At 32.7% G+C, this 21899-nt stretch overlaps 1 protein-coding gene across 1 annotated transcript in view; it reads left to right on the plus strand.

Moving 5' to 3' along the window:
- Positions 1 to 21899, plus strand: part of CADM2 (cell adhesion molecule 2) — a 334154-nt gene that overhangs the window by 255444 nt on the left and 56811 nt on the right. The window lies entirely within an intron of this gene.

Below are 21899 nucleotides of genomic sequence, written 5' to 3' on the forward strand. Positions count from 1 at the left end.
TTGTTATGGCCTGGAAAGCACAGTAAATGAAGCTTTAAGGGGTTTTTCTTTAAAAGAGTAGAAAAATTGAGATCCAATTTTACTTAATTATAAGGAGTAATTAAGTCACCTAAATTACTATCAATTAGGGTTATTGGAATAGAATATGAGACAAGATGTTACATTTTAATTTTTTAATGCCACTTATGACTACTATGAAAATATTCCAGAATATAGGCTAAAAATATATGGAGCAAACACTGAGCAAAACTAAGTGTGAACATGGGGACACTTTTTTTTTTTGCCTTGCCTTGTAAATGTAAACAAAGAAATAAGATGTTCAAGTTTGCAGAGGAAGCTTTTGCTTTTAAAAGACGTTAGTTTAATGTAAAGGACTTAATCCTCTGCCATTAGATTAAAAATACCCACAGTGTTGAATGTGTTCAAAAATTGGCATAATGCATGGGGTCATTATAAACTATTCACCACATAGAACTTTTAAGTAAATATTCAACATGTCATCCTAAAGTATTCTCTGAGTAGATCTATCTACTAACAGAGTGTTCTGAAAATGAATATTGGTAAAGTTGTCCAGGATGATAGGAATTCACATGTGGCTCCATGAGTAATTTCTGGTATTGGTTTATTAATAAATATTTTTGCCTGAAGAAGAGCAACCTTGAAAAAATTGCCTTTAAAGGCAAAAAAATTGTTACATGATCGTTCAGAAATATAAAAAAGCATTCCTGAGCAGTCATTAAGTGGTCAGTAGGTGATGAAGAAATTAAAAAGAATTGTCTTGAGTGCATAAAAACATGTTTTAGACTTAATTTTTGCATAAGCAATGTTCATAGAGAATTTGTCCTATTTTAAGTGTGTCTTTTTGTACTTCTATATGTTGTATGTCATATTGGCTTTACTAATATGTATTAAACTTAACATTTTAACTTGAAATCATAGGGACTTTAATATATATGTAATCAAAGTTGTACTAAGGACTGGCTTAACATTATTTTCCTTCAATTAGACTGTTTTTCTTGAGATTTTTATTAACTTTCAATATTAAATTGAGTTTCTAGCTTTGATGTAACAGTTATAAAAGTATTTTTCTCTTGTTTCTAAAAAATTCTGATATTTGATAATTATTAATTTTGATAATCATGTCAACTCTATTAGATAATATATAAGATTGATAACTGAAGTTTAATGATAGTAGCAATAGGAATTTCTCAAAAATTCCTGTTTATTTTAGTATTGCTAGACAAACGGTATATTAAATCTACAAAGGAGAAGAATTTAAAGATTTTTCTCACATCAATTTGTGAGAAAATTGGGTAAAAGTAATACAAATGAAAACAGGTAAAACATACTTTGTGACATTATATGAAAGAAACCTAAATTTTTACTTTGCTTTAATTTATTATTTTTCCAAAGATTTTTACAAATAACAATTTAAATAAAATGTAATTATTGCATGCTAATGAAATCTCTATGATAATATTAAGTTCTGACTATATAGACGAATTGCTTTAATGGAAAAGGACAATGACATGATGATTTAATTTTTTAAAAAATCTTCTTATAACAAAAAAAAAAATTTTCTTCTGAGGAACCTGGGTGGCTCAGCTGGTTAGGCATCCAACTCTTGATTTCAGCTCAGATCATGATCTCATGGTTCATGCGTTCAAGCCTTGTGCTTCAACAGAAGCACAGAGACTGCTTGGGATTCGGATTCTCTCTCTCTCTCTCTCTCTCTCTCTCTCTTTCTGCCCCTCCCCTGCTTGTGCTATCTCTCTTTCTCTCAAAATAAATAAACACAAAAAAATTTCTAATGGTCAACTATTCCTTCCTTCTTTAAAAAAATTTTTTGAGGGCTTGCTATTGATATACGGGGCTATGCAAGGTTATGCAATTATAGAAATTAAGCATATTGTATCTAAAATCACTAGCAATTAAATTACTGCATTCTGCACCATCCCTAAGTAACTAGTATCTGTGCTTAATCTTAATTAAGGAAAAGTATTCATGCTCTTTGTGAATATATATATATATATATATATATATATAATTACACACACACATCTCAGAGTAAAAAAGAGAAAAATGTTTTATTTCAGATGAAGTGTTTAATTACATTTTTTATACTTGTTCAGATGCATCTTAAGTGGTCTTACCTATTAGATCTTAACCAATTGTTAAAATGAAATCAATTTTCTACTTTTTCAAGTAAATTCACTTTTTAGAAGTTTTCTAAAATGTTCTATGAACTTTAAAAGTGATAAAGAAGTAATCTTTGCTGCAGAAGAACATGCAAATAAACTAACCTCAAAGAAGATACACATGTGCAAATACACACACACACACAGAGACACCCCATTCCCTGTTATTTTTACCTAACAGTTGAAAGACAATGTTTTTCAAATGGCACCAAGATATGTGGAAAGAAAAATGTATTTTATAAGTTAGGCAATTCATAGTAGTTATTTTGTATAGGAAAAAAGTAGCAGCACTGACATTAAATATTAATCTTATGCCTACTTTTCTCTCCTATGTTCAACAAACCCCTGGAGATGGGGAAAGTCACTTGGTGCACCTGTATCATTAATGTTCTAGTCCATATTTGAGGAAGCAGAAGGGTCCATCAGCACATAAACATTGTTACAATTTTTTTTATTTTATGTTTTTATCTGTTTAATTTACATTTCTGAAGTTCATCAGAGCTAGGACCTTAATTGTCTCACTTTAAAAAAAAATAATTTATTTGAGTAGAGTTGGCATACAGTGTTATATTTGTTTCAGGTGTACAGCAGAGAGATTTAACAAATTTACACATTATGCTGTGTTCACCACAAGTGTAGCTGCCATCTGTCATCACACAGTGCTATTATATCATTGACAATATTCCTTATCCTGTGTCTTCTATTACCGTGACTTATTCATTCCATACCTGGAAGCCTGTATCTCCCACGCCCCCTTACCCATTTTGCCCACCCCCTAATACCTCCCTCTCTGGCAATCATCAGTTTGTTCTTTGTATAAATTAGGTCTAATTTCACTTTTTGTCTGTCTTATTCTTTGTTTTTTTAGATCCCACATATGAGTGAAATCATATTGTACTTATGTTTCTCAGTCTGACTTGTTTCACTCAGTATAAAACTCTAAGACTATGTTGTCGCAAATGGCACAATCTTGTCCTTTTTTTATGATTAATACTCACGTGTGTATATATGTTTGTGTGTATACTTGTGTACACCACATCTTCCTTATGGACATCTTCCTTCATGATGCTTCCTTAAGCGTCCATTCATCTATCAATGGTCATTTTAAGTTGCTTCAATTTCCTGGCTATTATAAATGATGCTACAATGAACATAGGGGTGCATATTTCTTTTTGAATTAGTGTTTTTATTTTATTTGGGCAAATATCCAGTAGTGGAATTATTGGTTCATATGGTTTTTCCATTTTTAAATTTTAGGAAGCTCTTTACTTGTTTTAGCATTGTTGTGAATTTTGTACGTATTTTTTTAAGTTATATGATATTCCTTTATTTGCTTATTATCTATTGGAGCTTTCAGATGCAATTATATTTTAAATGTAATTCATTTATTCATAAATTAATAAAAATGTTTCAAAATTATAGTTTAAAAAGGATCATAATAATATATTGCCTAAGAAAATCTGAGAACTGAAGAGAACTCAATATTTTCACTTTACAGTTTTTTTTTAAGTTTACTTGTTTCATCCCTTTCATTCAGTAATCTAAACCGTATTTGATTTTATGAGGTTATTTCTTTGAATGTCATAAACTATAATATTTACCTATCTATAAATTTAATAAATGACTGCAAATAAATCACCATTCATTTCTTTATCTACCTTCTTTCACCACTACTAAATTTTCCATCCTGAGATATGATAAATGTAACTATAGGGAACAAACTGAGGGAGGTGGTCAGGGAATGGACTAGACTGGTGATGGGTATTAAGGAGGGCACTTGTGACAGACACTGGGTATCACATGTGAAGAATCCCTAAATTGTCTTATGTTGACTGACTAGAATGTAAATAAAAATTGAAAAAGAAATACATTTAAAGAGTTACACCTGTGCCTATATTGGAAATCAAGGTGAAATAGAACAAAAGAAACTCCTCAAATTCTTCAAATCATCAGTCATAATTTTGAGAATTTTCACATCTCTTCAATTCGTGCATGAAATGCATCCCCTTTAGGAGGAATAGGAACTTCAACCATATGGAATGAAAGCTGGTCATTAGTACATTTGTTACAAATAAAGGTGTTAAGACATAGAGAAGCCAGTGAACTTCAGCTGTCATGGGAAAGATAGAAAATAAGTGTGCCCTAGAGTCATCTTTGATGTGAGTTTTGGTTCTTTTGTTTACAAGGTCTTTGGTCTTGTACCATGAACCAAATTAGGCTTCAGCATTTTTATCTGAAAAATGAGAAACACTTAATAGAAGCATTTAATTCCCAGATTGTTTTACAGATTGGATAATATCTAGAGTTCTGGAAACACAATCAACAATCAATGTATGATAGGATTATTGTTCAGTTATTTTTAGTAAACCATGTGTTTATCTATAGTTGTATAATGCAATTACTGAAATTTTATATGTATATATGTGTGTATATATATATAAAATTATATGTACATAAATGTAACTGTTTTTGGTGTTAGTGTACTGATTACTTTTAAGCCTAATTTTTATTGGTTATATGAAAAAATAAAATGTTACTACAGTATATAGAATTTATTTACAAGTATAACAATAGTTTGTAAACTTTCCATGAAGTTTATAGTATTCTTGATTTGTGCATATATTTAAAATCTGAACGTTTTATAGATCTCTTATAATTTTTTCATTACAAGAGATTTTTGCTATAAGACATTTTAATTTCTGTTTTTGGAAATGGCAGGGGTTTTTAAAAGTCTAGTGGCCAGTTTAACCCTATCAATCAATTCAGATGGCATAATATACTCTCTTATAAATGTTTCCTGTGTTTTTTTTTATCACTGTGGTAAATGTTAATGAGTTAAATATGATAATTTATAAAATGGTTCCAAATGACCTGATGTCATTTCTAGTATTAACATTATTTTAGCATGGTATATTTTAATTTGAAAACATTTTTCATTTTGATCATATCATAGTTTTAATTTCATAATGATTATGTCATAATCTAGGAATCTTTAGCAGCACCGTCATTTTACAGATAGCAAATAATAAAGTATTAAAAATTCTAAAACCATATATGAGACAATGACATATATCAGTGGTTATGTCTCTTCACATGATTTGTAGAATCAGAATTCACCAATGAATGTTTTATACTTATCAAGACAAAAAACCCAGAACTTCCAATTGCAGTTTCTAGCTCTGCAAAACTGTGAATGCCTTTTAAATATAAAAATGAGATGATAGGGGCACCTGGGTGGCTCAGTTGGTTAAGCGGTTAAACGTCTGACTTGGGCTTAAGTCATGATCTCATAAAGTGAATTCAAAACCTGTTCAGTCGGGCTCTGTGCTGGCAGCTCAGAGCCTGGAGACTGCTTTGGATTCTGTGTCTCCCCTCTTTCTCTGCCCCTCCCCTGCTTGTGCTCTGTCACTCTCACAAATAAATGAACATTAAAAAAAGCTTTAAAAAATGAGATGATAGATATAAAGAGAAGATATAAAATATCTGATATATTTCCCATTCTACTACTAAGTCTGTTCAAATATTTCATACATTTCAGAATACCCAATAGGGAGACATAATTCCTAAACCTGATGAAATTGTTTATATAGTATATCTATATAAACATCTAAATGAATTCTTGGTTCAAATATAGATTTGGTTTTACACTAGGCTTTGAAATGATAAAATAATTTTATAGTAATAAAATTACATTGTTTGTCAAGTATTCTTTTTTTTTAATGTTTATTTATTTTGAGAAAGAGCGAGGGAACCCAGGAAGGGCTGAGAGAGAGGAAGTGGGAGAATCCCAGGCTGGCTCTGCACAGAGCCCAATGAAGGGCACAATCTCATGAACAGTGAGATCATGACCTGAGCGGAATTCAAGAGTCTGAAGTTTAATCAACTGTGCCACCCAGGCACCCCATTTGTCTAGTAATTCTTAACCAATTTATTAATTATAATGCCGCTACTTGCAATGGAACCTTATTTAAGCACAGCATTGCGAAACCAAAACAAAGGATATCTTTTAAAAATTCAAGAAATTGACCATTATCAAACTACCTATATATATATATATATACTATATATATAGTATATACACTATAGTAATAATGACCCAAACTCACAACATTTTAAGATGTGTACCATTGTGTTGATCCCAGCTTATTGACAGTAATGCTTTCAGTGAGGAATGCCTGAGGCACTGTCCTGAGTAGGCCCCTAATACTTGTAGGAGCCCCCAGACATTTCTTCCACCAAGGCCAATGTTGTGGCTGGACTAGCTTTAGTGGTTCTTATGATGTCGGGATACATTTTAGCAAGAAACCATCCGAAACTATGAGTGTCAAAATTTATTACTCACAGTTCCTGGAAGGCCACAGAGTGAGGCAATGAGCAGAAACAGAGTGTGCATGGACCTGGGGCTCTGCCTTTATTAGGGTGTCTAAGGGCTTAGGGGTTCACTAATTGGCAAATTTAAAGCGTAAGAGCAGGAATGAGGGCACAAGAAGGAAGAAGTAGGGTTACTCAAAGCTATCAGTTATCTAGGTTATTCATGGCTTTCTGAAAGAGGAAGCTTCACAGGTGAGGCAGCCTAGTGCCTTACCTGGTTGTTTTGTCAGCAGCTGTATCCTACTGTACTCTACCGTATTCTACCTGTATTCTACTGTATCCTACTACTGGTAATATGTTTATTCAAGGTGAATGTCTTTTGAAATGGATACCTTGACAATCAAAAGATTAATGTCAGGCTATTCCACTGCAAGTTCTCAAATATTTACAATTAAGTGACATGCTAATTTTGTTACTCATGTTTAAAAATGTAATATTAAGTGAAATGTTTTAAATCATCCATGTAGAATAGAATGAATTTTAGCATAACCATAGCTCTTTAGCCCATACACTGCCATTGTGTTTTTATTTTGTTTTTTTATTTTAATGTTTTTAGTTATTTTTGAGGGAGAGAGCACAAGCAGAGGGTTAGGGGGCATAGAGAGAGGGGAACAGAAGATCCAAGGTGGGCTCTGCACTGACAGCAGAGAGCCTGGTGTGGGGCTCGAACTCACAAACCAGGAGATCACTAGCTGACCCCAAGTTGGATGTGCCTAACCAACTGAGCCACCCAGGTGCCCCACCATTTCATATTTAAATCATGTGAATGACAGGGCTCCTGGGTGGCTCAGTTGGTTAAGCATCTGACTTAGGCTCAGATCATGATCTCACAGTTTGTGAGTTTGAGCCACATGTTGGGCTCTGTGCTAATGTCTCAGAGCCCAGAGCCTGCTTCAAATTCTGTGTCCCCCTCTCTCTGCCCCTACCCTGCTCATGCTCTATCTCTCTGTCTCTTAAAAATAAGGAAACATTAAAAATAAATAAATCATATGAATCACATAATATTTATTTAAATGTAAATGAGGATAGGGACCTGTTTCACCATTAAGTATAATCCTAAATTATTGTTTTCTAAAAGATTTTAATACTTTCTTCTCTAAAGATTTCTTGAAGTAAATCTATGTGACTTGTAAAAAAAACTTCATTAACACAAAATTAAACTATAGCAAAAAAAAAAAAGTTGTTAAACTACTTGGTGCCAGCATAGAGAAATTGAGACAAATTGTGAAATTCCATATGTATTTCATATGATTTGGTCATTTTTAATCAACTGCAGTTGCCTATAATGTTGACTATGAAATAGTATTTTAAATGCAGATTTGTTTACTTCAAATGTCATTTCCTTTCTCTGGCTTCAAAATACAGTAAACTAAAGTAAAATTAACACAAAATGCATACATGTGTACTTCAAACCGCTGTCTGAAGCATCTGTTTAATTAAATCAGCTTTAAAAGCAATAATGATCTGACCTATGCTTCTATTCTCTATTTTCTTTATATCAAAAGAAATTCTAGTCTATATTTTTATAGGATTTTATTGTGGCACCTCCTTCCCTTTTTGGTATAGATACTTTAAAAAATTGAATACAAAAGTATAAACGTTTAACAGAATAAAAAAAAAGCCAGCACTGAGAAGAATAAATGAAGTCATTATAGCTCTGAGTTAGTCACTATAAATGCACTCAAATAGAGCATTTGCAGTGGTAAAATATATCATCTTGACACAGTTAAGTCCCGAAGTGTGCAAATCAAGAAGTTGTTTATGAGCTTGTATTATGAGTGTTTAGCTATTAAAAATGTTTCTGGTTTTATTGGTGGTTATAAAACACAATTTGCATGGTGTTGTGAGCTTTTAAAAATTAAGTGTCAATATGTTGGGTTTTTTTCCGTCGACAAAAATTAAGTAATAATTCAGTCTCCAGATGGTCCATACAGAGAGACCTGGCTTATCTCTAAAAACACAGGTTTCCACATTTCAGCTGCAAGTGTAGCTAAGCTTCCATTAGTCTTTTTAAAAACAACACTTATTATATGAAGTTGACTCAGTTTTAAAATTAAACATACAAAAAATAGCTTATAATGAAAACAGAGTACTAAACATACTTCTACTTGAAAAGAGCGAGCAACATGTATGGACCATAGTTGAGGGCAGTTTCAACCTGGGCACAAATACTGTGTTGTTAATACTGAAGGCAGTGGCTACAAGCTGGACCTGGGAGGGAACACTGATTGGGGGTCCTAGTCTCTTAGTCAGCTATGGATCCACACATTTGAAAAATGGCAATGTTTCAGTTTAAATTCTTCCAAGAATGCATAGAAGGCTAAGGTCATATTTTGTTTTTATATATTCTAGTAGATCTTATTTGGAACAAGAATACCTATAGCTTGTTATATACAACCATGTCTACAACTAAACAAACAAAGTATTTGACTCCAACTTGTAAAGTTGAACTCTGGCCAAGTTTGAACATCTTTAAATATTTACCTATTTCTTTATAGCATCTGGGAAGTAGTTGAGGAAAACTGGTATTCTTGTTTTCTTTCCAATACTACCTATTAAGGGAAGCAGCACTCTTATGCTCTTCTATTTTCTAAGGGCAGTCTTGTGGTTTATGCAATTTAAAACATCAAACATTTTTAGGAGTTTCATTTTAGGCTTATTTATTTCTTTGGTTTAGATCAATTTAAACAGAAATCTTTGTTCCATTAGTTTACAATTCTGTTTACATTATAAGTAAACAGTTTTTGCTAATATTGTTTTTACTTCTAGAAGTGTAGGAGTTTCTTAACTGATTTTAAGGTAAGAATCCTAGATTTTATATAATCTAATAATATATACATTTCCTGAAAAACAATCTTTAAGAAAGAAAAGAAAACGTTCCCTAATACAACATGTGCCATTTTTCTTGGATTTATTTTTATGTAATATGCATATACATACAAATATTAAATTAAAATTTTCCCATATTTATTATATTCCAGAAAGCACATCACTTATAAAATAATAAGACTTAACTTAGTCTCTTATGATTAGATTGATAATCTGTTTTATGTTCCAAAAGCTTAGCCTACCTATGTGAATAAATGCTTTTCCAGAACATCTCTAAAAGTATTTTAAAAATCATTAATAAACTGAACTGGTTGTATCTTTCTTCCTAACCAAGGAATTAAATTTATGAGCTGTGCCTTTGAAGCCGAAAAGATTACTGGTATTGCCCTTGCTTCTTTGACACTCCACATGAAACACACTTAATAACCTCCTGTGTTAGCTTGGTGAAACACCGAATTGATACTAATTATACCAACTTTTGGATAGAAGGTGACCTTGACTCCAGCTGGAACTTTCTGCCAGGACAATAAATAAGAGCAAATGCCATAAAGCATGACTTCTGAGAAGGGTCTAATACAATCTATTAACTCTGGGGAGTTCGTGGAATTACAATAAGTCCTTGAATAATTGTAATATTTTAAAACATCTCTTGCTTCAATAATACAGCCATTTTTTTTTATTTCTCTAGATTTCAAATAATCTCCCGTTAGCTTCCTGCACTCATTTAAATTAGCGGTGGCCAGAAAATTAAAAGCTACTTGATGCACAGTGTATATAAGGTGATTGCAAAGCAGAGAGACAGATTTTTACTGAATTACTACGACTTCTCAAATACGTATATAATGTTTATACAATTTTCATATCAGACTGCTTTATGCTAAAGCTGTGAAACATGGACTCTTAAGTGAAGAGATGTCTGTAAAATGATTTTAAAAAATGACTTTAAAAAATGATTTTAAAAAAAGAAGAAAGTACTTGTCCCACTAGATACACAGGTTTAAACTATTGTAAGAAAACCTGTCAAGGCTAATGATGGACATCAGTTTAACAGTTAAAAATGTGAGTTCAGTAGTTTTAAAAAGAGCCAGTAAAGTTGCTATAAATAGTATAAACAGGTTGGTAAGACCAGAAATTAAACTTTCTCTACCAATATTGTTTAAAGACTACATTAGTGTAAGGAAAATTCTGTTCAAAGTGTTCAGTATAATAAGTGGAAATACTAATTTAAGTCCTGTTATTCTTCATTTTAGATAAGAGAGATGAACTCAAAATTCCCAGGGCTATTTCATTTAACTCACCAGTAAGCAAAGAATGCTGATCAATGAGTATTTAAATAGAGAAAGAGAAAGCAATGAAACTAACATGAGGAACTGCAATAGATACAGCGAAAAACGTTATTTTTTCCAAAGTGAACCGAGTTTGATGTCTAAGGAGTAGGTTCCATAATAAAAAGCTTGATTCTCTTCTAGAGTAATGTGTTAAAGTGAGTAATTTACAATGGTCTTAACACAATTATTTTTCTTCTTGAAGTCCTGTTCTTTAAATAATGATTATAAACTTTTTTTTTACTCCTAGTTTAGATAGTATGTTACTCGGGATATCAGCAAGAGTTGGCAGCAGTCTTAAAAAGAGGGTAGCTAAACAGCTTTTGATGAGGAGACTTCCACAGAAGTATGGACAGTGTTTGGGAAGCCAATACAGATGTAGAAACACAAGGAAACTCTAAGCAACAAGGTGCTATTACCAACACTGGACCTGAAGTGCCAAAGAAAGTAAACACGGTTATCCTAGTTCGAGAAGAACTGGACCAGAAAAGGGGCAGCTTGAAAAGACCAGTAGAGAAGGACAGCGCCAGAATCCACAGCTCGGCCAGGTGGAGGCATTGGGAGAGGAGGGATCAATATGGGACCTCTTTCTTTTCCTGCCTTCCAATATCTTTCCATTAATTGAATTCTGCTGAAAATCAGAAGCCAGGGAATCTGGTAGAGCAGTGCAGAGAAGCCAGCCTCCCAGAGCAGAGAGTAAGGCAAAAAAAAAAGTCAGAGGACAGATTTGTGAACCAAAAAGGAAAATGAATAGCAGAGACATATGGATGTAGAATGTCATCGAACTTATTTAGAATATGTCATAGAACTTGTTCACTCAGGGAGACAGATGTCAGATTTCATTTTAGTTTTGGATTTTTCTCATAAATGTACATAACACAAGTCTATACTAGAAAACTAGTAATGAATCTACTAATGGTGGTAAAAGAGCAGCCCTCCTAATTTATTTTAATATATAATCTCCCTTTTTAGGCTACTGTTGTAAAGAGACACTCTTAATGGTAGAGGGCATATAATGAAGCTCCATAGGGCTGGCATTATTGTGAGATACAAAGAAATCTAAAAAGACATCTATTCTTATTTAAATAACTTACTTTCCAGGAGGAAACCATTTTGAATCTCAGTGTGAGGAGTACCCACTTAACTCATTGAGCAGTGAGAGATTCCTTATTTGAAATATTCTCAAATCTGCTTGTAGAGATGCAAACTATTTTCTTTGAATTAAGTGCTTTCAAAAACTTGGTTACAGGGGGAAAAAAGCTCTATAAATGAGTTATGTGTTAAGTTAATAATACACTGATACAGATATGTATTATTAACTTTCTATTAAAAGAATTTTAGTGTCACATAGACAAATAATTTTCAGTCCTGAGATAATAGCTTTTCAGAAAAGAAAATCACTTTCTTAAGAGAAGATTTTTAGAAGCAGCAATCATAGTCTTTAATATATTGCATGATATTTCTGCCTTTGATGTCTTTAAAGGATGTGTACTTTATTAATTCAGTTAAGTTGGCAGATAGGAAACATGTAAAAACAATTCAACTTGTTTTCACTATAAAGTTAACTGTCTATAGTACAGCTTGGGTCCCTTGGCATCTTATCACTGACAGGCCAGAAAGGTTTGTTGAGACTGGGATATCAGAATACTTTTTTTTTAATGTTTTTATTTATTTATGAGAAAAAGAGAGAGAGACAGCATGTGCAGGGGAGGGTCAGAGAGGGAGACACAGAATCCAAAACAGGGTTCAGGCTCTGAGCTGTCAGCACAGAGCCCGATGCAGGGCTCGAAACCACTAACAGTGAGATCATCACCTGAGCCGAAGTTGGACGCTTTATACCAACTGAGCCACCCAGGCACCCACAGACTACTTTTTAAAGAACTAAGAATAATAGCCTCATTTTTTCTGGTATTTCTAAGTATACTATCCCCTTGTTCTGAGATTTAGGAAATTGAGCTCTGCATCTCAAAATACTATTTTAAGGAACTGAAAACAAATTCTCATATCCCTTTCTCTTAGAACTACCAGGTTAAATCCCAATATATTCCACCTGAAATCAAGTCAAAAGAAAGAATATTCAAATTAGAAGGAAGTTCTAAGCATTCATCTTATAGTTTATATTCATATTTCTAACTTCTCTATTCAAAATTTGGCAATATGACAATGAAGGATGTTTCCATGATGTATAATGTGAAATTTTTAATTTTTAAATATGGTGGTGCTCCACTAAAATTAACAATAGTACACAGCACAATCTAAATGTATAGTTATGTTTCACTGAGTTAACAACAAATACCATACATACACTTAGCATGAGACAATGAAATTAGTTGCTGGGCACAGGATTTTCTGGTATCATCCTGATTTGGTCTCTTGAATGTGATCTTAAGCAGAGCAATTCAGCTTTCTTTACCCACAGGGCTATGTGAATTCCAACATGTTTCTCAATTCTTGAACTCTGTGAAATACAATCTGCATATCTGAACCTTTCACCAGGGTTTCAGAGATTAGGAGAGTTTCTAGTGTTTTTCAATCAGAATTTGTGGATAAAATCTCTTTGCATTTGAAAGGATTTCAATAATTTCTTTAACATGATTCCATACTTCCAAACTTCATTTATGTCTGAATGTTCTGAAAAGCTATAAGATTAAAATTAATTATTAGACTCTGACCACAATATTTGGCCTCTGGCTCACTGTTTCCTAGCCATATGCCGACTTGTTTTTCCATCACTTCCATTTACACACTCATTTCAGTGTTTTTTCTTCTTACAAACCTTTATAAATCTAAACATTATTTATTCTATCTGTGAATTTCTAACCCCACAATATGGTGGTAAAATAAATCTTGAGTTCCAGCTGTGATGTACATTAAACTAATGTGGATGGCCTATTTTCACAGTTCTGTAACTGAGTCCAAAGTCTCTGTTAATCAAACACGTTGTAGCTAAAGTTCACAGCATACACAGACTTTCTGATACTGTTTTCTACTGGGATTTGAGACTGATCTTTACAGATTGTATTAAAATGGTTACAGGATAATACAATAGTGGACAGTATGGCTTCTTTGGGACTCATATTATCTGGGCATTTTTTCCACTTAGCCACACTTAAGTTTTGTGACCTTCCTGACCCTATTTATGCCTCAGTATCCTAATCTAAAAAAAATCAGAAAATAATAATACTATCAAAACCTTATAATGTTATATTTGAAACTAAATATATCTATGCATTTCATTTAAAAATTCCTTGCTTATAAACAACTCATTAAGTGTTAGGTTTATAATAATTACTAGTAATTTTCATAAAATGAGCCTTCTAAACTGTATAGGAATAGGCACCTGGGTGGCTCAGTTGACTGAGTGTCCGACTTTGGGTCAGGTCATGATCTCACAGTTCGTGGCTTCAAGCAGTGTGTCAGGCTTTGTACTGACAGCTCAGAGCCTGGAGCCTGCTTCAGATTCCGCGTCTCCCTCTCTCTCTGACCCTCCCCTGTTTGTGCTCTGTCTCTTTCAAAAATAAATAAACATAAAATATTTTCAAAAAAATAAAGAATATAGGATAAAATTTTTCTTTTCTGACTATCAATGAGATTAACTACTAACTGCTAGGTAAAGGCTACAATATATGGTAAATAGACCATCCTTTAAAATCATATACGTGCTCTTCAAAGTCTAGAACTTAAGGGTTTCTGTCATGTGATTTAAAGGGAGTAGGATAAAACATTCTCATTCCATTTTCTAATTATTCAATTAGATCAATTATCAAGTAAGTCAGAAATATAAGTTTTAAACAAAAGCAATCTATTTTGTAACTAATGTTCTTTACCCAATATTAACAGACATTTAAAATGGTCTTGGGGCCCCTCGATGGCTCAGTCGGTTAAGTATCCTTCAACTCAGATCATGATGTCACACTTTGTGAGATTAAGCCCTGTATAAGGCTCTGTGCTGACAGCTCAGAGCCTAGAGCCTGTTTTCATTCTGTGTCTCTGGCTCTCTCTGCGCCTCTCTGTTCACGTCGGTCTCTCTTAAAAATAAATAAACACAAAAAACAATTTAAAAAATAAATAGAAAACTAAAATGGCCTTCAGTAGCAGAAATATCTAGTTGGGACACCAGGTACGTGACATGCAAGTTATACTTGAAAGTCCTGTTTCCCCATCTCTAAAATGATTATAATAATTTACTTATAGAGACATTCTAAACATCAAAACAAGTATTCAAATTTTCTGTTATTGTATAACATGGGTGATCTTCTAAATATGGTGAAGCTATTATTAAAAAATACATTGATGGTGTATCATTAATAATTTTAAAAGTTGGGGCTTATTAATAACCATTTTAGCATATTTTAATTAGTGAGATTTAACATTCATCTTCAATATGTTGACCTAACTTATTCAACTTAAAACTACCCATTACTAAATTCAGTTGATTAAACTATATTTAAACTTCTACAGTAGAGAATTCTGTGCAATGTTTGGGAAATTACCTAAGCACATTCAAGATTGGGAAGACCTATTTCTCATTGATTAGATCAATTTCAAAATTTCTAGCTTCTTGATAATTTACAATTTTTTTCTATATGCCTCATTTTAACAAGTTCATCACAAATAAGTTAGTTAAAAAATGTTAAGCAAACTGAAGGAAAAGATGTGTTCCTTATCCCATACTATTGAGATACATTTTATTTTAAATGTGTAGCATATATTGTATATAAATATATAGTATAAGGTTTATACAAAAAGTTTTGATATGAAATCCTATTCTGCATTTTATTTATTTTGTATCATGATTATCTTACTGTCATTGATTATAATTCCACATGATGTTTTCTTGAGTTTAAATGCCCTTCTTCAAATATGAAAGGGCAAATATAAAAGAATCATTTTATGTCTCTAAGTTTATAAGAATTATAATTTTAATAATAATATTTTGCATTTATTCAGCATCAGTTTAACTGTAGTGGAACATTAAAATATAGGTAAGTTTATGAATCCAAGTATATATCCCAAATATAAACCAACAAAAACTGTTGTAATTTTTTTAAATCCAAGATAATTAAGATATCTAATGATCATTGTGGTTAAATAGGATTTTACCTATTTCTTCAGTGGAGTTATCTATTCAAAACTTGATATTTTGTAAGATCTAAGTATTTCAGTAATTCCTCTTCAAAATGTGAAAAACATCTGTTTTGAAAAGTTATTTTTTTAAAGTCACACTAGTGATGATTTAAAGGTAAAATGAGAAGTCTGCATTGTTATAATGATGACAAATGTTATCAATGATCTTCTACCTAATATTAAATCATTCACTTAAAATTTTATTCTTGTTCTAGTGACACTCAAGGTAATATAATAATATGTTTATCTTATGCTATGTTTATCAGCCAAAATATCCTTGAATGATTTTTACATTTATTTAAAATTTAAAAATAATAGTAGAATCATAGAATGATAGAATGACCTTCAGAGCAATGCAGACTACCTACTTCCCCATTTTCTGGATGAAACTATAACTAGGCCTAAAACCATAATCTTTTGAATCATATTTTCCCCACAATAACCCATGATAGGTATAATTTCCTATAGATAGAGACATTGGTTGACAATTTCTAATATAAACCTAGTTCAAATTTAATGATTTAAGAAAAGAGGTGGGAGAATTTAATGTAATAAAGTATTATAAGATCTTATCTAAAATATCTTAATATGTAAACATATAAATTCTTAAATTTATATGTTTTAAATGATGCCACTAAAAATCATTGATTATTAAGTCTGGAAGGGCTTTTCACGGTTTAAATTTCCACCTCACTTTACTAATAATTACATAGCTAGTTTTGAAATTAGAACTAAAATTCAAAATACGTAATTCTATTTACTTCTGTGTTAAACACTACTGTGTTTTTTTCAAGCAATTTACAAACTTTCTTTGTATCTTGCCAGACAGTTAAATTAACAACAGCTAATTTAAAAAGCCAAATCAAGAAAAACAATATGTAAACTGGAAATATTTTTGTTGAAATACCTATAAATGTGCAGATGTTTTTCTAATATTCTTTTAGGAAAATGTAGATAAAGGACTCTTCTGGTTAAAACATTTAAAACAAGATAAAGAATTTCTAACTTTAATACCTCTAAAAAATCCTGTCTTTAAACTTCCTGATCATTTTTACTATTTTAGTGTCTTGCTCTCCTATCCAATCCTAGCCAGGCATGCCTTATCTTATCATCAGAAGTGCTAAGTGATACAGTGGTCAGTGTAGAGCTTATAATTGCTTTGTCTTCCTTCCTTATGGAAGGACTTCTCTGGAATCTATCCAAGGTCAAGGTTGCCACTTCCTTTTTGCCATGAAATTTGGCTTTACAATCAAAGTATTTTGTATTTTAAACCTCAAGGTTTAAGTGTTCAAAAACTAAATGCAATTGCTTTGAGAATTTGATCTGAGACACAAAGAAGATAAAGCAACATAATTGCTTGAGTAACAAACTAATTTAAGCTTCCACAATGAACTCTCAGTGAAAACTTATTATTTGCATAACTATAACTTAATTATTAAAGTAGAATCACCTTGATTATTTATCCATAATCTAACAACTAGGAGTCATAATTATGAATGTGAGAGCTTTTTGGGAAGTATAAAATACCACAAATATATGTTTCTCATCATTCTTCTATTTTTTCAAACCTTTTCTAAAACTGATTTTTTTTGGTTGGAAAATTAAAAATATCAGTATCCTAAAAAAAAAATCTCAAGTAAAAGTAATATTTTCTTTTAAAGATAGGCTTTGTAAAAAATATAGTCAATTGAATTTTTACCCACTACTATTTCAATAGTATGAGAAATCATTTGTGTAACTGTGCAGTTATGATGGAATAATGTAAAATGGAGGGAAGGCGGAGTCTTGACATTCCTTAAACAATTCATCTTTAGGTTTTTTTTTTTTTCTTTTCACATGCTTTTTAGGGAGTCCTTGCCTTTAGTAGGTAAGATGAATATCTCATCTAGCTGAACAAGCTGACTTTGGAGCAGGATCTTAATAGGGACAGAAGTTTAAAATAGTCACGAAATTTCATGGTCTTCATTTTGGTGATTAGAAAATTTAATATATCGATGAATCCAGTGATATCAGACTCTTAGAAGAAACAAATATATCATTTATCATTAGTTCCTTATGTAAACATGTATTTAAACCTTTATTTTTCACTAAGCATTCAGTATGAAAAGCAGCGTACCTAGTTATTGCGCTAATGAAAAAGGAAGATGAGTAGGAACACATCAAAATTTCTAGAGTAGATTTCCTTATTCCATGAATAATTATCATTTACTTCTATCAGGCACTATGGCAAACTCCAGAGATAAAGAACACAATAAATGCTGTCAATGACTTCATAGGGAGTTGAGAGAGATGCTATGTAAAATATGTACAGAATCCTCTAATTTTTCTGGGAGGTCACTTTTCATTGAGAAAGACCGCGTAACTTAGAAAGGAAAGAGGGATAAAGAGATATTAAGAGGAGGTTTTTTTAATGTTTATTTATTTTAAGAGAGACAGAGTGTGAGTAGGGGAGGGACAGAGAGAGGGAGACACAGAGTCTGATGCAGGCTCTGAGCCATCAGCACAGAGCCTGACGTGGGGCTGGAGCCCACGAGCCATGAAATCGTGACCTGAGCTGAAGTCTGACGCTCAACCGACTGAGCCACCCAGACGCCTCAAGGGGAGGTTCCTTAATAGAGGGATCCTTCCAGATACAGATGGTGTTAGCATAATTAAAATACTCTGGAAACAGATAGAGAAGATGGAGGATAGAGAAGCATAGATGCACAGCTCTTGGATGTGACTTGTACATTTTTCATTTTTGTTTTGAAAAAATCCTTATTTTCATACTGTGATAATACAAATAGAAGTACAACTTATGTTTTATTATTCCTACAACTAATTTTCTAAATTTTGACAGTTTTATAGTATTTCTGGCAGGTGCAATTTTATCTTCTCTGGAACCTAAGAAATAGGACTTCTCCAGTTCCTTCAATGCTGTTTTTATTTGCAAGAATTTTTTTCTCAAGCACAGTGAAGAACTGGAAGAAGCAGGGCAGGGAAGAGCAGCATGTGCAAAGCAATAGTGTATAAAGAGTATTTACACATTCAGTTTGGCTGGAATTATACATAAAAGAGAAAGAATAAAAGGCAAATGTTCATACATTCATCTATGCATTGATCAAAAAGATAGTTTTTCTAGGCATAGGCAGAGCAAATTATAAGAAATGTAGCAGATTACACTTAAAAGTTCAGAGTATATTCAGGAAGATGAAAAACAATTTAAGTAAAATGATGAAAGTTTTGATTAGGTTTTTGAAAGATCGCCCTGAAGTGATGTAATGAATGAAAGACTGAGGAAGACAGAGTGATGGGAAGCTATTGAAGAATCTAGGTCATTAATGATGAAGACTTGGAGAAGAACAGTAGCCAAAGGCATGCAGGAAAGGAAATGGTTTCAAGAAATGGGAAAGTAAAACTTGACAGGTTTTGTAAGTGATCAGGTAAGAGATTTTAGTTGAAAGAGTGAGAAATACCAAAATGACTCCCAGGGTTTTAGCTTGAGTTGCAGGGTATTTGATGAATTTCATCAGAATAAAAAATATAAGAGGTAGGAGTTTTATAGGAAATATATATGACATGCTCCATTTTAAACATGTGGAATTTTAAATATCTTTTCTATAGCCAACAGGATATTTAATAAATAAGTTAGACATACAATATGTCATGTAGGTTAAAAATACAGATTGTTGGTTGACATTTCTATAAATAAATGGTAAACCATAGAAGAAGTAGATAATTTTAGTAGCATGTGTGAATTAGGAAGAGAACCGTGCTAAAGTTCATACACTGAAATTTAAAAAAAAAAAAAGATGTATCTAATTGTCATGCTTAGGAATGTTATGATGCAAGAGTGTGAGTAGAGTCAGATCAAGCCAAGAGAAAGAGGAATCATTTGAGTCTAGGGTGGGACATTCTTAGTAATGGCAGGGAAGTCCATAGTGTCAAATGGCTCAGAAAGACTAAGGGTAATAACATGTGCAAAGTATATATTTCTTTGAATTTTATACTAAGAGTATTTGATGAATTTAGGGGAAAAAAATGTTTTTAATGAAATGACCAGATAAAAGTTAGACTGCAGGACTTGAGAAGTTAATGGGAGGTAAAATGTGGAGAAAGTCAATGAAATCTATTATTTCAAGAATGTTCTGTAAGGGATGCCTTAGTGGCTCCGTCATTAAGCATCAGACTTCAGCTTAGGTCATGATCTCATGGTTTATGAGTTCGAGTCCCACATCGGGGAAACTTGAGCCCTGAATCTGGTGAAGTTGAGCCCCGTATCAGGTAAAAGCACAGCCTTGCTGCAGGTGTGCCTCTTCTCTCTCTTTCTCTCTCTCCTTCTCTCTTTCTCTCTATCTGCCTTTTGTGAGATTCTATCTCTCTCTCTCTCAAAAAAAAAATTTGTTCTGTGAGAAGAAAAGGAAAGTTACAAACAAGTAGAATGTAATTAACACCTTTGAAGGGTGGTACATACTTAGCCTCTTTCAAATGCCATGAGAAGAGATACAGTAAAGAAAGAGCAGTTGAAAATATTTCTTAAAAAAGAAGTAAGCTGGGAAAAAAGGAGATAAACTGATAGATTAAAGCCCAAAAGTGTTCAAGATGGCATGAAATATATATATTTAATATATTTAAATTATGTTAAATAGGAAATATATTAAAATTTTTATGATTTTATATATTTTAATGCAATCATTAGCCTTGTACACATGGACACACTCTGTTTACTACGAGTGAGGAGAGATGGTAATAATAGTAATGGACAGATACTAGTTTTCCAGCAAGGGGTGGGGTGTGTTCAGGAAAACGGGAAATTAACAGAGTTTTTGTCTGATGACCTTTGTTTTATCTGTAAAATAAGACAGACAATCTTCAAAGATGGATGGAAAGTTAGCATGGAAGTGATCTTTAAGAATGTGGTGAAGTTATGAAATAGTTACTGGCTAATAAAAAAGGAGGGTGAGTAGGAACACATCAAAATTTCTAGGAAAGTTTTCTTTATTCCATGAGTAATTATCATTTGCTCCTATCAGGCACTATGGTAAACTCTGGGGATAAAGAGCAAAATAAATAAAGCCAAAGTTTTCATGGGGAGTAAAGGAGAGAAATGCTATGTAAAATATGTACAGAATCTTCTAATTTGCTCTAGGAGGTCATCATAGGGGACCTTTATAAGATAATATTTGCTGGATACAAAGGGTGTGCAGGATGTGAAGTTGGGGAGTAGGCAAGAGCATTTTGGGAACAAGAAATAACAGGTGCAAAGATCCTGAAGTGCAAAGAAGGTTGGCCATTCAAAAATCCAAAAGAAACGGGACACCTGGGTGGCTCACTTGGTTGAGCGTCCGACTTCGGCTCAGGTCATGATTTCACGGTTCTTGGGTTGAAGCCCCGCGTCAGGTTCAGTGCTGACAGCTCAGAGCCTGGAACCTGTTTCAGATTCAGTCTCCCTCTCTCTCTGCCTGTCCCCTATTAATACTGTCTCTCTCTGTCTCAAAAATAAATAAAACCAAAAAAAAAAAAAAAATCCAAAAGAATATAGATTGTGTCATAAACGGTATGAAAACATACACTAGTTACTTGGGTTAGAGTCTGCAGAACTTTAAACTTATTTTTAAGAATTTGAGCAAGTATCATAAAAAGTGGTTAAAGAAAAAAGAAAGGAAGACAGAAAAAGGAAGGAAAGAAGGGAGGGAGGGGGGTGAGGAAGGGAGGAAGGTAGGAAGAAAAAAGAAAACTGTAACCGGTTTTAAGAAAAATAATACTATGATCAGATTTACACTTAAAAATAGACTTCTGGCTGCATAAGAGCAAATGTAGGAGATGGGCATCAGGGGACAACAAAAGTTAGAGAGCTATAGAAATAATTGTGGTGAGAGATGATATCGTTTAGAATAGTGTGTTAATACAACTGATACAAAAGATGGAATAATTAAGGTTAGCATGTAAAATTCACAGCTTTCCTGATTGTATGGTTATGTGGATTAATGAAAAAAACTGTATCAGAAGTGTCTGGCTTATCAAACTCAATGGATAGTAGTGCCATTCACTCAGAGATAGGAAACTTTGG

Source organism: Hyaena hyaena, unplaced genomic scaffold (genome assembly GCF_003009895.1).
Source record: "Hyaena hyaena isolate Hyena2069 unplaced genomic scaffold, ASM300989v1 scaffold_803, whole genome shotgun sequence".
Taxonomy (NCBI): domain Eukaryota; kingdom Metazoa; phylum Chordata; class Mammalia; order Carnivora; family Hyaenidae; genus Hyaena; species Hyaena hyaena.